A 4,995-nucleotide genomic window follows, 5' to 3' on the forward strand; every position below is an offset into this window, starting at 1 on the left:
ATTTACCCTTGGTTAAGCTAATGTTGTACCCACTATATATACTTCATTTGTAATAATCAAGAGATGAATCCCTCTTAGATTAGATCAAGTCTCATTAGGAGTAGATTAGAATAGATTAGTCTTTAATCATTCCACAAATTGCAATTTAATCTTTCCTCAATAATTTCTCAAACAATCATAAATTTAGCTTGGTACTTGAAGAATTCTTGGGTTTGTATTGGGGAATTGACAACTCTCCACAATTAATCAAAGGGTTTCTTCTATTGTTCCTCCATTTCCTTTGTTCAATTCAAGTTGTTTACATTTGGATCTCTTGGGTATGTATTTAAAGATTAAGTGACAAGTCTTCATCTTTATTCAAGGATTCACTAGTAGAAAAAACACCTATTGCGTCAATCAATTTACGTCGGTTCTACAAAAACTGACGCAAAAAGTACTTATTTTGGCGGGAATCCATTTTGCCCTATAGTGAAACTTTTTGCGTCAGTTCTTGGAAAAAACTGACGTATATAATACGTCGGTTTTCAGCAAAACTGATGTATTTGATCAAATACATCAGTTATGTTACTAAACCGACGTATTTGATATAACTTTTTTGCATCAATTTTACCTAAACCCGATGCAAATACCGACCACTACCGTATTAAGTAAAACACGAGTCCCTTTCCCCCATTCATTCCTTCGAAAAAAAATCAACACCCCTTTTCCTCTATTCCCTCATTTAATCGACACCCCACCGCCGACCTACCGCCCCACCGCCGACCTACCGCGGACCCACTGACGACTCTTTGCCGACCTCAGCGTCGCCGTCTCAGTCTCTTCTACTCATCTAATTCCTAATTTGTTATTGGTATGATTTTATCTTAATTTTTTTGTTGTAAGTTCTTTTAATAGGTTTTACTATTGTTGTTTATATACAATTTTGTATAGTAATTGATTTCTTCGTATGAATTGAATGTAAATCTAGAATTGAATGTGAAATTGGGGGTTTTATATTTGATTAGTTGGTTTTCTGCTACATTTTACACTACTGCTCTCGCCTCGTTGCCGCCTTCCACCCTCGTCAACGACGACATCCCTCACAGTCCCACTTATAAGGTATGTTTTGATTGTTTTCCCTAATTTCTCCAGTATTTCTTACGGTGCCAGTTTATAGATGAACGATTTAGGTTTTTTACAAATTGTGAAATAAATTGTTTCTATTTTCCCCCTTAATCAAACCTGAGGTTTTAATAATTTGATAATGAGTTGTTGTTCTGGGTTTACTGTGACGGTCTTATTGCTAACATGGTTGGGTAAATTCTATATGAGTGTTGAATGTCTTTTTCTATGAAATTACACTTGGGACCCTGATGAAGATTACATTATTAGGCAGAATTGGATAATGCATTCACGAAGTCTACACTTATACGGTACCAGGAACATTATCTCCTTGTCACTTCCCTCAAATGTGTGTGCACCCTGTGTTATAGCTTGCCATTTTAAACTTGTGTAGTTCCTGTATAACCTTATATGCTATTCTCTAAATGCAACAAACACAATTATTCTCTCTGCCTTAGCCATAAATCATGTTATGTAGTAGGTTTGATATGTTTAGTTTTCACGGCTGAGGTTTCTAAATTCTAATGGTATTATTTTCAAACAAATCCACGGCTAACAGATTAGGATACTCTACTCGATAATATACATGGCCTGAAAGAAGAAAAGGATGTTCAAGTTCCAATTTATGATTTCAAGTCTAGCTCCCAGGCTGGCTACAGGTTTGGATGTCTTTGCCATACTCTTTTATGTGGATTTTATCTTCCCTTAACCATTCAGATATGCCTTTTCTTCACCTCTGTTTGCTTGTGTTTGTTGTCTTTTCTAATCGCTAGGATTATTTAGGAAATTTCAAATTAATTCTTATGCATTATTTTCCCAAGTTTTTGCCTATATTTCTCTTTGTTTTTAAGAATCACCCTATTCAATTCACTAACACCAGCTCAACGTACATCAAGTTTCAATTACCTCTAAGTTTACTCCATTTGGGTTTTGAATTGGCTAAAATTAAGATGGGTTTAATCTAATATATAATGGTTTCATTTGGGTGATGACTGATCCCGCTTTGGTTTTGGATTTGAAGCTGAACAATTATTATCGTTTTCGTGGGGTTTTTGAGGTGAGATAATGGAGGTGAAAATTAATTTAGGTTATTAGGGAAATAACAAGCAAAAAACGATTGTGTTAATGGCAAAAGTGGATTTGGGGATGAAGGAGGTGAGTAGGTGACGGATCAACAGACAATTGAAAAGTGAGGAACGAGAAATAAGGAGATAAAAAAAAGGAAGAAATAGGGAGATCAGTTAAGAAGAGGAGGACGAGGAAAGAAGCAATAAAAGGAGGAAGGGGATGAAGGTAAGAACTTTCTTGTAAGCTCATGGAAAATATGAAGAGGTGTGAATTTTCTTGCTCGAGCACTTGATCATGTCCTATTATCAATGATGATTTTTGCTGCAGAGTATTTGGTTTCGTCTTAAATAGGTCACACCATTAGCTATGCTATCCTGTTCTGTTGCAGCCCTAGCATAAGAGGTTCAAACTGCTAGGTAAGAAATCATGTTATGTTTATTGATGATTACAAATTTATTTCTAGTTATTAATATATGCTTGTAAGATCAGATGTGTCTCTTGTTGAGCAATGAACAGTCTGCTTTTATTTAGATGCTTCACTGGTGGGTGTTAAAGCTGATTTAGCTGTGAACTTTGAGATGGGATTCTCCAACAAAACTCCCGGAGTTTTTGAAAATGAACCCATTGGCAAGGTAATTGTTTTTGTCACTAACATTGATTTTTAGCCGCTGTTTGATTTGAACAAATGATTATCTGAAGAATTCTCGTTTCAGGTCCCTGTTCTGGAACCCCTGAAGGTTCAATTTTTGAAAGTAATACCATAGCAAGATATGGTACGTCCCTTTCCCTACTGTAGTTGCACGTCTGAAGCCTGACTGCCGACTCTGTCACAGCTCGTGTGAATTAGAAATTTTAAGCAGCCAAAAATTGAAGGGAAGTTTGGGTCGTTTGGCATGTCACTCTTGAACTTCGCAAAAGTGTAATGAGACTAAGGCTATAAGTGCAATTGTTTTGAAACTTAGGTAGTACTTTTATCATTTTTGATTGGGATTGTGAAGGAGGGGTTAATTGTGAGTTGGGACTGTAAAAAAATGGTTGCTAACGTGGCTGAAAATCGAGCATGCTATTTATCTTATATCTCTGCATGACTTTTATGCAAGACGAGTTGAAGAAGACAACGGTTACTATGGTGGAGCAGAGTAAGGTTCTCAATACACCTGGAGCTGAAAAGCAAACAAAAAGAGAACTCTTTGATGCTCTTCGTGAGGAGCTCGAGTAAGTATTCTTACTGTTGTTCTTACTGTTGAGCTGCCCTTGCTGTTAACCATTGCTTCGACTACTTTCCTGATTATAAAATTATGTTACTTTGATAATATCTAGGGTGTAGCTAAACATAATACTCCATAGAGGTTAAATATACTTACGGGGTCACATACTCACATGTTCCAAACCAAAGTATCTAACATATCATGCATTTAAATCTCATAGTAATCAGCGAACTTGAACTTCCCCATACAAAATCGAACACTAAAATTGGCTTGATGAAAATGTTTTTTTGTATCAGCCTTGATGAAAATATTTTTTGTATCAGCCTTGATGAAAATATTGCTTGATGTGTGATTATAAGAGGTGACAAGGCTAAAGTGAAGATCAAGGAGTACGAGTTGCTAAGGAAGAATTTCAGTGACACTGGCTGCCTTTGGATTCAATTATCAATATGGCAAGGATACTCTTATGGCTAAGTATGGATTTGAAAGTGGAGTCATTGATGAAGCATTGTTTTATATTTTTGTTGATAGGTTAGTTGGTTAAAGATCTCTAGGTAATTGACTTGGAATAATCGGTTTGTATAAAGATATTTGTTGTTGATTATCAAATCATCTTGCGTTTGTGGTATTCAGATTGTGAGTTTCATATAATTTCGGCAGCAAATTTTTATATAGAAAAAAGCATTAATAAATTGCGTCGGTTCTTGAAAGAAATGATGCAAATGACAAAAATGAATTGGCCCTAAAATAAAATAACAATTGCATCAGTTATGAGAACAAATGACGCAAAAAATAAAGAAAATGCATCGGTTCTATAAAGAACTGATGCAAATGTTGAAGCATTTGCGTCGGTTGTACATACAATTGCGTCAGTTTTTAAAACATAACTGACGCAAATGGTTCTTTTTTGCGTCAGTTTTTAAAATACAACTGACGCAAATGGTGAACTTTTTGCGTCAGTTTCACAACTGACACATAACAAATACGACCCCTCGATATACGTCAGGCCAAAATCGACGCAAAAGGCCCTCCACAACTCACTACAAAAAGAATTAAAACAGGCGACTGATTTTGGCGACTGAAATCAGTCGCCAAAATCAATTTGGCGATCAAATCGAAATCGCCAACGTCGTCGCGGACCTTAGTCGCCTTTTCTAGCTTTGGCGACTAAAGTCGATCGCCAAATTTGGCGATCGAAAAATCGATCGCCAAATTACTAAAATGGCGATCGATAGAGTAGTCGCCAAATTGGCGATCGAGTCAAGGTAGTCGCAAATTGGCGATCAATAGCGATCGCCAAATGCCAATTCAGTCGCCAAATTTGGGTGACGTAGCGCTTATTTGAGAAATTTGGCGATCGATTTAGGATTTGCGATCGCAATTCGATCGCCAAAATGGCGACTACCATAAATCGATCGCAAATTGGCGATCAAGTTCGATCGCCAAATCTCAATTCGATCGCCAAAGCCATTTGTATGTTTTGGTGGTTTTTTTCGTTTTCATTGCTAGCCAAATATTTACAACTGCGCATACAAACCGATGTTCCACAACACCATACATCCCAAATTTCAACACACACAACACCATACATTTCAACCCAACACCTCCCATTTTCTCA

At 36.6% G+C, this 4,995-nt stretch overlaps 1 long non-coding RNA gene across 12 annotated transcripts; it reads left to right on the forward strand.

The window, feature by feature from the left end:
* Positions 1–628: 628 nt before the first annotated feature.
* On the forward strand, positions 629–4,005 carry LOC141592332 (uncharacterized). Of its 12 annotated transcripts, none has more exons than XR_012521115.1 (7): positions 629–850; positions 1,005–1,098; positions 1,661–2,585; positions 2,701–2,801; positions 2,883–2,942; positions 3,270–3,384; positions 3,701–4,005. It is a non-coding gene; the product is annotated as an uncharacterized LOC141592332 (long non-coding RNA). The 12 variants fall into 12 exon arrangements; XR_012521122.1 differs by having other exon boundaries at positions 631–1,760; positions 2,123–2,394; positions 2,497–2,585; XR_012521112.1 differs by having other exon boundaries at positions 1,005–2,585.
* The last annotated feature ends 990 nt before the right edge of the window (positions 4,006–4,995 follow it).

Source organism: Silene latifolia, chromosome 7 (genome assembly GCF_048544455.1).
Source record: "Silene latifolia isolate original U9 population chromosome 7, ASM4854445v1, whole genome shotgun sequence".
In the NCBI taxonomy this organism is placed as follows: domain Eukaryota; kingdom Viridiplantae; phylum Streptophyta; class Magnoliopsida; order Caryophyllales; family Caryophyllaceae; genus Silene; species Silene latifolia.